Source organism: Pseudophryne corroboree, chromosome 6, assembly GCF_028390025.1.
Source record: "Pseudophryne corroboree isolate aPseCor3 chromosome 6, aPseCor3.hap2, whole genome shotgun sequence".
NCBI classification, from domain to species: Eukaryota; Metazoa; Chordata; class Amphibia; order Anura; family Myobatrachidae; genus Pseudophryne; species Pseudophryne corroboree.
In genome coordinates this window covers 782073796-782087156 of record NC_086449.1, presented here as the reverse complement: position 1 = coordinate 782087156, position 13361 = coordinate 782073796, and positions in this window count along the sequence as shown.

Genomic DNA, 13361 nt, shown 5'->3' with positions numbered 1-13361 from the left:
CATGTTCTACAGAAGCGTTCTATATCCTGATTCATATGAGCCCAGAAAAAACGATCCGACACCAACCCCTGGGTTTTCTCATAACCAAGGTGACCGTGGTGATCATGCAATGCTTCTAGCACCATCTGCTTATATTTGGTGGGTAATACTATCTGCATTTTAGTACCTCCTTCTTTCTTAATTACCTTTCGATATAATACCCCATTCATAATAGTTAACTTCTTGTACTGTCGCATTAACACTTGTGCCTTCCTGGGTAATTGAGAGCGATGTAACTGATAGGTATGATCTTCGAGCCTCCGTACAATAGGCAGAATATTAGGGTCATTTCGTTGTTCTTGCGCCAATTGGTCTGATGTTATCAACCCTAACCCCTGCAGTTCATTACTTCCTAATCTACAATAGGAAGGAGGAATAGCCATTTCAGAAGCTCCTATATTATATACAGCAGCCACTTCTTGATGTCTGGTGACATTAATATTTTGACACAGTCCTTTCACTACCCCAGCGGGTACTTCAATCCAATCAGATTCACATCCTGAAGGTTCTGGGTGCGGCATCCTAGATAGAGCATCCGCATCTTGGTTATTAATACCTGGCTTATATTTGATAGTGAAGTCATAGTTGGTAAGGGCTGCCAGCCATCGGTGTCCAGTAGCATCCAGTTTAGCGGATGTCTGTACATAATATAGGAGCTTCTGAAATGGCTATTCCTCCTTCCTATTGTAGATTAGGAAGTAATGAACTGCAGGGGTTAGGGTTGATAACATCAGACCAATTGGCGCAAGAACAACGAAATGACCCTAATATTCTGCCTATTGTACGGAGGCTCGAAGATCATACCTATCAGTTACATCGCTCTCAATTACCCAGGAAGGCACAAGTGTTAATGCGACAGTACAAGAAGTTAACTATTATGAATGGGGTATTATATCGAAAGGTAATTAAGAAAGAAGGAGGTACTAAAATGCAGATAGTATTACCCACCAAATATAAGCAGATGGTGCTAGAAGCATTGCATGATCACCACGGTCACCTTGGTTATGAGAAAACCCAGGGGTTGGTGTCGGATCGTTTTTTCTGGGCTCATATGAATCAGGATATAGAACGCTTCTGTAGAACATGTGGGAATTGTATTCTCCGAAAAACGTTACCTGTATCTGCCGTTCCATTAGTTAATATCAACAGCACGGGACATTTGGAGTTAGTATGCATCGATTTTCTCACTTTAGATGGCCCTGGAAGATCAGACTGTCATATTCTTGTGGTAACTGACCATTTCACGAGGTATGCCCAAGCCTACTTAACTGTGAACCAGACTGCAATAACTGTTGCAAGAACCTTGTGGGAGAAATTCTTCATACATTATGGATTGCCAGCAAGAATTCATTCCGATCAAGGTCGAGAATTTGAGAGTAAAGTAATTAGAGAACTGTGTCATTGCTGTGGTATAACTAAATCTCGCACTACCCCTTATCATCCACAAGGAGACCCGCAGCCTGAGCGATTTAACAGAACGTTATTAAACATGTTAGGTACATTAGATTCTAAAAGAAAGTCCAACTGGATAGACAGTCCCCCTCCCCCCCATCCCCACCCCCAGTGCCAGATTAAGGTCGACATGGGCCTGGAGCTGAGATTTATGAAGGGCCTATTGTGTGCCGCTGTGGGGGCTGGGACAATTGCTGCAGCAGAATGACTGATGTGGGGGTGTGACCAGTACGGTGGGTCTGTGGTCTACAGAGGGTGTGGCCTGTGCTGTGGGTGTGGCTATTGCTATGGAGGGCATAACTGGTGCACACCTTCAACTACTTTATAGTGGAGCTATAACAAGAAAAAAGTTTTTTTTTTGTGAAAGTGGCTATCTGTATTGTTTGACTTTTATTGAGTGCTAGAGTAGTTTAAATTAATAAAAAAAGAAAAAAATCCAAAATTGTTCACTGTTATTGCCATATTTATGTAAGTGTTCATCCCACATTTATAGCACTGTATTAAATTAATAAATTAACTGCCTTATTAGTTGCCGTCTTTTTAGAAAATTAAAGAGCTGGAATGGCAATACTGGATCAGGGCGGTAAGGTTTAAAGCCCCGTACAAACTGTGCGATGCGCTCAATGAGCAACATCACACATTATGTTCCCTCCACGCCCAGGCCACCCGACATGGGCATACACACTGTGCAATATTGCACAGTGACATCATGCCGTGCCCGGGCCATGCTTGCAGCTTTGAACGTCAAGTCCAAATTGAGCTGCATGCATGGCCGACAGCGAGGGTCATTAACAACCCCCAGGAGCACGCATCAACTGGCACATGCAGCATACACACTGGGGGTCATTCCGAGTTGTTCGCTCGCAAGCTGCTTTTAGCAGCTTTGCACACGCTAAGCCGCCGCCTACTGGGAGTGAATCTTAGCTTATCAAAATTGCGAACGAAAGATTCGCAAAATTGCGAAAAGACTTCTCTGTGCAGTTTCTGAGTAGCTCGAGACTTACTCTGCCAGTGCTATCAGTTCAGTGCTTGTCGTTCCTGGTTTGACGTCACAAACACACCCAGCGTTCGGCCAGACACTCCTCCGTTTCTCCAGCCACTCCCGCGTTTTTCCCAGAAACGGTAGCGTTTTTTCACACACACCCATAAAACGGCCAGTTTCCACCCAGAAACACCCACTTCCTGTCAATCACACTCCGATCACCAGAACAAAGAAAAAACCTCGTAATGCCGTGAGTAAAATACCTAACTGCATAGCAAATTTACTTGGCGCAGTCGCACTGCGGACATTGCGCATGCGCATTAGCGACTAATCGCTCCGTTGCGAGAAAAAAATAACGAGCGAACAACTCGGAATGACCCCCACTGTGCGATATCACAAACGATAGTGCTCAGAATGGTGAAAAGTAGCAATATCGTCTGTTTTATCGCACAGTGTGTATGCACCTTAACTTACTGCATTGCAGATGTTCATGCGTGAGCTGGTTTGGGCTCTCAGTTTTATTTTTTAATTAAAAAATACAAATAAAATGTAAAAAAAAATCTTTAAGACTATAAAAAAAAACCTCAAAAAAATCTTTAGATATAAAATATATTAAAACAAAAACAAATTTAAACTGTCGTTGCCATCCTGAGATAGCGATTATAAATCAAGTAATAAGGTGGTGCAAATACCATTACAATACTAGTTAAACAAGACAGAAAGCTGCAAAAAACAAGCGCCTAATCATCAAATCATTATAAATACAACTAATAAATATGTCATAAAAATATATATAATAACCACAGTTGTGATTCCTGAGAAGCTGCGCTTGCCGGAATACTATGTGTAGTATTGTGGTGACAACATAAAGGAAAAGGCAAACGGCTGCGCTGAATATCAGGAAAGTAATATAATGTACAGAGAGCCAACGTAAAAAATAATAACAGTATTTATTAATAAAAACATATAAACCGGTAGATGATTAAGAATATTCACTAGATGTGAACTGGTGGTATCTTGTAATAGCTCAGGATAGTAACATGCTTTTTACAGTGAAAGTTCCGTGTTCCACTTATTAGTTGATAATTGGTAGGTACCAGGTGTACTGATGGAATCCCAGTAAAATCAGAATCCCTCAGTTGAAAGTAAAATTCAATACCTCTCCAATGGGCTGGTGAGAGCCGAGCGTCCTCGGCTTCAGTGTCCTGCAGTGCCCATATGCGCTGTGCAGCGGAAAGGAAAGGACCGTCTCTCTCACAACCCGGTCCGAGCGGCGTGTATGCTGAAGCCGCTAATGACGGATGCTGTAGACAGAGTGTGCGGTAGGGACCAAAGTGCACCTGGAGATTTCACCTGAGCTTGGTACGAATGGGGGCGGGTCCTGACGCGTTCCGTCACGTTCATGTGACTTTTTCGAAGGTAGATACCTGCCTCCAAGATTGTCCGGTATTTAAAGGCTGAGTTGATTAGTATGGACAGGTGTCTGTCATCAGCAATGTTAAAAACAAATCAAATGCATAAAACGAAGGCTCTCTTGTACTAGCACATAGAATTAGAGATAGTTGGCAGAGATAACTAATAATAAAAATACATTAATAATTAACCTATTAAGATCAGAGACGGACATTAGTTTGATATACATACTTTATGTTTTAATATATAGTGAACCATTAAAGATAATGATTGTGGCTCAGATGTTGTAGCAGATGTATTAATTAACAACTCATTTAATCAGCTACTAACTTCTCCTGCAATAAATAACAGACAATAATCGCGAGGGGCACTAGATAGATAATATTAACTGTATGTATACTAGTGGTGCCACCTTAAGCTAAAAAAGGCTAATCCAGAGAAAAGCAGAGATAAAAAGTGTATATTTATACATACAGCATCTGCAGAAGAATCAAACAAAACAAGACAGGGGGGGGGAAACCTTAATGTACCAGCATAGGGATGATTCGAACTCTGATATGCTGAGGTTCTATGCTAATACTAATCCGTCATCTAACATAACGCGCCACTGAATCTGAAGTTAGTATAGAAGACGGACTACGGGATTGACACAATGATTTACTTATTTAGATGTGTTATAAGGGGGTGAGGATATTCTAGCAGATAAATATCTCATGTGAAGGGACACATTCCAATGTCTCTAAATGAGTCTTATTAATGATTGGATATCCTCTGTGCGTAACCTCACCACAAATATAGTTTATTGGTTTATCTTCTTAATTATGCTATATTTATAATAGATAGATAATAAAACCAAAAGATAATAAATATAAAAAATAAATAAGAATGAGGAATAATACACACAGAGGACACCAATCATAACAAAAATGGTAATATAGGTGAGCTTCCCTAAAAGTTCTCAGAATATTTCAATATATCATAATGCGTATTCATGATGCGAGTATTATATTTCACATGAATACGTACTATGGATGTTAAAGTAACAAAATACAGGGAGGTCATAGAGGATAATTTCTATACTCAAAATTATTGAGTAATCTTCACATATGTCACTCAGATATAATGTCAGAGAATCAAGATAGAAGTGGGTTCTCATGAGAGATCAAATTCAATACTCTCATTGAGCCCTTCCGGTGTGAGTGTTCTTAGTTTATGTATCCAATAATTTTCCCTAAGGCATAATTTTCTATCTCTGTCTCCCCCACGTGTTGTGGGTTTGATGATTTCTATGCCCACTAGTTGGATATCATCCGGATTTTTATGGTGCTTTTCTAGAAAGTGTCTAGAGACACTGTGAAATATGAAGCCCTTCTGGATGTTACGTCTATGCTCAAGGAACCTCGTCCTGAGTTTACGGGTAGTTCTGCCTACATACATTAGGTTGCATTTGCAGACCAATATATAAATAACAAAGGAACTATTGCAATTGATATAGGAACCTATCTCGAATTTGGATGAATCTGAAGTACCAAAGCTTTTTACATTATTCTGAATATGAGAACATGTGATACATTGCTTAGCACCACATTTAAAACACCCTACTATTTTCGGGAGCCACTGTGTGTTACCAACCGATGCTATACTCTCATTGGTAAGTCTTCTATCTACAAAGAGACTTGGAGCAAGTTGTTGCTGTAGATTATTAGATTTTTTAAAAATCACTGAGGGAGTATCTTTCAGTTCAGATCTGAGGATCTGATCTGTAAGAAGAATAGAATAATTATTGCAAATTATATTTCTAATCTTAGAGGAAGCACAGTTGAACTGTGACAAAAAATGTGGCTGATCTTGTGAAAATTTGCATATGTGAGTATTTGCTTTCAAAAGATCCCTTCTATCTAAAGCATCCGTCCTCTCCCGTGCTGTTTTAATCAATCTTGCTGGATAGCCACGATTACAAAAGGATTTGGATAGCTCATCTGCTTGTAATTGGTAATCCACTCTATTGCTACAATTACGCTTAATGCGTCTAAATTGTCCAAAAGGGACATTGTTCAACCATGACTTATGGTGTGAACTTCTGTAGTGGATAAAATTTGGAGTGTCAACCTCTTTGCGAAACGTTTTTGTAGATATATTGCCCTCAATTATATCCAGGAAAGAGATAGATGATTGATGCGCAGTGCCAGTGAAAAGTAAATTATAACTATTATTGTTTAAGGAAGTAATAAAATCAGAAGATAAAGATATGTCACCATCAAAGATAAAAAACATGTCATCTATGTAACGGCCATAGTAGACGAGGCTTGCGCCGAAGCTCCGCCCCCACACCCACACATGGTCCTCCTCAAAGGCACCCATGTATAGGTTGGCGAAGCTCGGCACAAACCTCGTCCCCATGGCCGTCCCAAGTATCTGCAAATAATATTCCTTATTAAACACAAAAAAATTGTGGGATAATATAAAAGTAATTGAATCCAGTATAAATTTTTGTAACTCTGAATCAATCATACTTGTTTTAGAGAGAAATTCTGCTACAGTAGAAAGACCTCTCTTATGCGGAATATTAGAGTATAATGCCTGCACATCGCAGGTCATAAAGAAATAGGAACTTTTCCAGTTGTATGTATGTAGGCAGAACTACCCGTAAACTCAGGACGAGGTTCCTTGAGCATAGACGTAACATCCAGAAGGGCTTCATATTTCACAGTGTCTCTAGACACTTTCTAGAAAAGCACCATAAAATCCGGATGATATCCAACTAGTGGGCATAGAAATCATCAAACCCACAACACGTGGGGGAGACAGATATAGAAAATTATGCCTTAGGGAAAATTATTGGATACATAAACTAAGAACACTCACACCGGAAGGGCTCAATGAGAGTATTGAATTTGATCTCTCATGAGAACCCACTTCTATCTTGATTCTCTGACATTATATCTGAGTGACATATGTGAAGATTACTCAATAATTTTGAGTATAGAAATTATCCTCTATGACCTCCCTGTATTTTGTTACTTTAACATCCATAGTACGTATTCATGTGAAACATAATACTCGCATCATGAATACGCATTATGATATATTGAAATATTCGGAGAACTTTTAGGGAAGCTCACCTATATTACCATTTTTGTTATGATTGGTGTCCTCTGTGTGTATTATTCCTCATTCTTATTTATTTTTTATATTTATTATCTTTTGGTTTTATTATCTATCTATTATAAATATAGCATAATTAAGAAGATAAACCAATAAACTATATTTGTGGTAAGGTTACGCACAGAGGATATCCAATCATTAATAAGACTCATTTAGAGACATTGGAATGTGTCCCTTCACATGAGATATTTATCTGCTAGAATATCCTCACCCCCTTATAACACATCTAAATAAGTAAATCATTGTGTCAATCCCGTAGTCCGTCTTCTATACTAACTTCAGATTCAGTGGCGCGTTATGTTAGATGACGGATTAGTATTAGCATAGAACCTCAGTATATCAGAGTTCGAATCATCCCTATGCTGGTACATTAAGGTTTCCCCCCCCCCTGTCTTGTTTTGTTTGATTCTTCTGCAGATGCTGTATGTATAAATATACACTTTTTATCTCTGCTTTTCTCTGGATTAGCCTTTTTTAGCTTAAGGTGGCACCACTAGTATACATACAGTTAATATTATCTATCTAGTGCCCCTCGCGATAATTGTCTGTTATTTATTGCAGGAGAAATTAGTAGCTGATTAAATGAGTTGTTAATTAATACATCTGCTACAACATCTGAGCCGCAATCATTATCTTTAATGGTTCACTATATATTAAAACATAAAGTATGTATATCAAACTAATGTCCGTCTCTGATCTTAATAGGTTAATTATTAATGTATTTTTATTATTAGTTATCTCTGCCAACTATCTCTAATTCTATGTGCTAGTACAAGAGAGCCTTCGTTTTATGCATTTGATTTGTTTTTAACATTGCTGATGACAGACACCTGTCCATACTAATCAACTCAGCCTTTAAATACCGGACAATCTTGGAGGCAGGTATCTACCTTCGAAAAAGTCACGTGAACGTGACGAAACGCGTCAGGACCCGCCCCCATTCGTACCAAGCTCAGGTGAAATCTCCAGGTGCACTTTGGTCCCTACCGCACACTCTGTCTACAGCATCCGTCATTAGCGGCTTCAGCATACACGCCGCTCGGACCGGGTTGTGAGAGAGACGGTCTTGTTGGCACTTTGGTACCTACCGCACACTCTGTCTACAGCATCCGTCATTAGCGGCTTCAGCATACACGCCGCTCGGACCGGGTTGAGAGAGACGGTCCTTTCCTTTCCGCTGCACAGCGCATATGGGCACTGCAGGACACTGAAGCCGAGGACGCTCGGCTCTCACCAGCCCACTGGAGAGGTATTGAATTTTACTTTCAACTGAGGGATTCTGATTTTACTGGGATTCCATCAGTACACCTGGTACCTACCAATTATCAACTAATAAGTGGAACACGGAACTTTCACTGTAAAAGCATGTTACTATCCTGAGCTATTACAAGATACCACCAGTTCACATCTAGTGAATATTCTTAATCATCTACCGGTTTATATGTTTTTATTAATAAATACTGTTATTATTTTTTACATTGGCTCTCTGTACATTATATTACTTTCCTGATATTCAGCGCAGCCGTTTGCCTTTTCCTACAATACTAGTTAAGTAGACTTCACCATGCAAGTATTAACTTTTATTCAGACTTTAGTGTTTAGTATTATTATTATTATTATTATTATTATATTATTATTAGAGATAGCTAACAATTTTTTTTATTACCTTTAATGTTTATGGCAAAGAACAATTATGCCTTTGAAAGATCTACCCCTTGAACATTGAAATTGCACTCTCTGAAAATATTCTTAATTTTCAACCTTTGTGTGATTAAATGTTTAGTATAATACGTATAATACAGACAACATCTTAGAGGGTCCTTCCGACCCGTTTGCACGCAGCGGTTCATCGCTGCGTGCGAACAGGTCGGAACTGCGCATGTGCAGTAGCCACATTGCGCACGCGCGTCGTTGCCTGGCGACGACCGTTGCTTGGCAGCGACCAGAAGAAAGATGAAAGTGATCGCTAGCGCGATCGCAAGAAGATTGATAGTGGGGAGGCGTTTCGGGGCGGATAGTCACCATTTTCCGGGCGTGGAGATCCGAACGCAGGTATATCAAGGCATTTGGTGTGCGGATGTCTGACGTCAATTCCAGGACCTTCATCGCTGGATCCATCACACAGGGTAAGTAACTGCAGGGCTGGTCTACTGCTGCACAAAACTTTTTTAGCATAGCAGGGCTGCACAAGCGATCGCAACCCTGCTATGCTAAAATACACTCCCCCATAGGCGGCGTCTAGTTGATCGCACAAGCAGCACAAAGTTGCTACGTGTGATCAACTCGGAATGACCCCCTTAGTGACCACTATATAATGCAGAGCATTCACCATGTTCATGTAGTACCCTTTATACACATTGTGCTACACAACAATGGTGAATTGAGAGAGAGAGAGAGAGAGAGAGAGAGAGAGAGAGATGGATGTAGGAGGCAGGCACAGTATGAAGAAACACATAGCATGTGGGGTCAGTACTAATGGGAACAGCAGGAGATGGGGGGCTGTAGGAGGGTATGAAGGGGGCAGAAGTGATGGGAATAGCAGGAGATGGGGGCAGTAGTGCAGGGGACAGGAGGGTATGAAGGGGGCAGAAGTGATGGGAACAGCAGGAGATGGGGGCAGTAGTGCAGGGGACAGGAGGGTATGATGGGGACAGTAGTGATGGGAGCAGCAGGAGATTGGGGCAGTAGCGCAGGGGATGAAGGGGGGTAATAGTGATGGGAACAGCACGAGATGGGGCAGTAGCAGATTATCATGACTCCATTATAGTGTGTCCCAGTCTGGTTATTTGGAGGCCAGAGTTGCAAATGCTGCTCAATACAGAAGAGCGTTCTTCAAGCAGCGCTGTCTGGAACAAACGGTCAGACTCCAGTGCTGCTTGCTCCCAGTACAGTAGTAACTGCACTGATGTCACTATCTCCTGTAAGTCAGGGACGTGCAGTCAGGGGAGGCAGGGGAGGCAGTGCCTCCCCTGTCATTACTGATTAAAATAATATAAAGAAGATACTTATGACACATATTCTGTGTCATAAGTATTTGCTTTATATTATCCTAATCATCCCAGTCCTGTGTAAAGTGTTTGGGAGGCACCGATCGTGGTGCCTCCCTGTCAGATAGGGAAAAGTATGGGAGCGGGGGCGAGCGCGGGCGGGGCCTAGCATTGGGCATTAAAAGCCCATTGAAATAGCATAGGAAAGCGGCACCATTAGTGGTGCCGCTTTCACACAGGGACGTGCTTTCAACCTATGAAAGCACGTCCCCTGTCAGTCACGCCACAGTGATTGGCCAGCGGATCCGTCACTGGATCCGCTGTCAATCACTGTTGTGGGCACGGCGGAGGTGCGGGTGTCGGCGGAGGTGCTGGCGGCATGGGTGCGGGCGGCGGGGGTGCGGGCGGTGTGGTTGCGGCGGTGCGGGCGGCGTGAGTGCGGGCGGCGGTGCAGAGTTTGAGCAGCAGAGCGGTAACCCATTTCAAAAATGGCGCCTCAGCGTCATTTTTTAAATTGAAGATGGCCGCTGCGAGCCAATCACGGCTCGCCGCGTCATCGCTCCGCCCCCTCTGGCTGACTTATATAAGTCAGCGTGAGGGAGCGGCTGTCAGTCTGACGGCGGAGGAGGAGCGGAGAAGAGCTCCTGAAGGTTGAAGACACGGGAAGTCCTGGATGGGCGGCGGATATGCAAAAGAGCTTAGCAGCCTCCGCCCACCAGGTGAAGAGGAAGACGCTGGAAGCCCTGGGAAGGTGGCGCCCCCCCAGGTGAAGACGCCTGAAGCCCTGGGGAAGCGGCGGCCATGCAAAAGAGCTTAAAGGTCGCCGCCCCCAGGTGAAGACCCTGTGCAATAAAACTTATTTTTTAAGACTGTGTGGTGTTTTTATTTTAATATTTTCTTTACAGGTGGGCAACAGGTGCCAGCAGGACATTTATGTCCGGGCATGCTGGCACTTATGGTTCTCCAAGTGCCAGCATGCTGGGGCAGGCTTGCTGGGACCTGTAGGCCACCTGTCAAGAACAATATTAACAATGAACCCCGCACCCACCGCCACCAGGGGTGCGGGGCATAGCACCGGGCTATCAGCCCAGTGCTGGTTATTGCTCGGGAGGGAGACCCCATGTTTATTTTTTGGGGTCCACACTTCCGAGGAATTCCAGCCCTGGGCTGACTAGCTTGGGGGGGTAGATTAATGCTATGGCAGGGGGACCCCATACCGAGTGTCGCCCCTGCTATGGCATTACCCCCCCTGGCTGGTTCTGCCTGGTGCTGGTTTTACAAATAAAGGGGGGGGGGGTTACGTTTTTTTTTTTTTTGCCACTATGGGGGGGGGGGGGGGGATGTTAGCTGCCTGTGCCTCCCCAGCCACTGACCTCACCGCACGCTACTGCTGTAAGTGCGACTGATGTCTGTCCTCCTATTTTATTAGAGTACCTGCTGTCGGGCTGATTGCTCCTTAGTTCCCCGGCTTCATGGGTCCCAATGGGCAAGAAGTTCACGGAGATGCTGTGTGGCTCGTCGCTCTCCACTTCCTGGTTTGCTGGTGGCAGGCCCGGCAAAATAGACATTGCTGCAACTGCTAGTTCCGAGTGCCACCTCCAGACAAACTGCGCTGTGTGGCACACTTGGCATCCTGCTACATACAGCCCTGCCATCATATATATATATATATATATATATATACTTTACACACTTTAAGCAATAGGGGCCCCCTCATGTAAGTGTCCAAGCCCCCCTGGACCTTAATCCGCCTCTGCACACTGGCTGACTGAGTGACAGCAGCAGCTGAATTTTCATGACTTCAGATGCCAGGAAAATGGACAAAGACACTGACTGCCCAGGGGGCGGAGCTAATCGGACCTTTGGGCGGAGCTTCAGGCTTCCAGGGGGAAGGGGGGGGGGCTCCAGGCTCAGTGTGGGCTGGAAGGAGTGGAGTAGTGAGTGGAACTTACGGTCTGGGGACAGAGCCTTGGATCAGATGGCATGGGAGAGGAAAGGGAGCACAGCGGCAGAACGCCGAGGGGGCGGAGCTTATCGCGGTTTGGGCGGAGCTTAGCACGGACGTGATCTGATATGCTGTTGATGAGTGATGACAAGAGAAAGGTATTTCTCCTGTCATCGCTGGCTGGCTGCATTGCAGGAGACTCTTTTGGCCTATTTTCAATGGGGGGCCTGGAGCTGCAGCTCCATCCGCCCCATTGTTAATCCGGCCCTGCCACCCCCCATTCACACCTATATATTCTGCACATCTCTGATCAAAACTCACCAAATTTCCAGCAGTATATGCTGCTGCGCAGTCCTCGCGGTGGCTTGGGGGCGAGGGGCTGCGGGGGCGCCACTGATTTAGCACAGATTGACATGCGGACGAGCGTCCGCATGTCAATCTGCGGTCTCCTTCCCTCCGCTGCTGTGTTGGAGGGAGATGGAGCGCATAGCGCGCGCCTCTCCCGTGTCCGTCCTGGCTCTCCGGCCGGTCTAATAAAGGAAGTGCCGTTCGTGAGCTCTGATTGGCTCACAAACCGGCACTTCCTTTATTAGACCGGCCGGAGAGCCAGGACGGACACGGGAGAGGCGCGCGCTATGCGCTCCGTGTCCCTCCAACACAAAGGAGCGGGGGGGAGCAGGCACTGAGGAGGGCATATGTGGCACTGTGGGGGAATATCTGGCACTGGGGGCATATACCTGCACTGTGGGGGATTATCTGGCACTGGGGGCATATACCTGCACTGTGGGGGAATATCTGGCACTGGGGGCATATACCTGGCACTGTGGGGGAATATCTGGCACTAGGGGGAGCAGGCACTGAGGGGGCATATGTGGCACTGTGGGGGAATATTTGGCACTGGGGGCATATACCTGGCACTGTGGGGGAATATCTGGCACTGAGGGGAGCAGGTATATTTGGCACTGGGGGCATGTACCTGGCACTGTGGGGGAAAATCTAGGACTGGGGGCATATACCTGGCACTGTGGGGGAATATCTCGCACTGGGGGCATATGTGGCACTGGGGGGGGGGGTATATTTGGCACTGGGGGCATGTACCTGGCACTGTGGGGGAATATCTTGCACTGGGGGCATATGTGGCACTGGGAGCACGGCCCTAGCAACAAGCACTACACCTAGCAACGAGCATGACACCCAGTGCATGAAACCCCTGGCAACGAGCATGACACCCTGAGCATGAAAATCCCTGGCACCGTGCATGGAACCAAGAGCATGAAACCCCTGGCAACGAGCAGGTAATTTAAAAGTAATTAGAAGCCTTACTGTAGAACTTAATGTGTAATGGGCATTACGGTGTGTGGCATAATGTATCACGGAC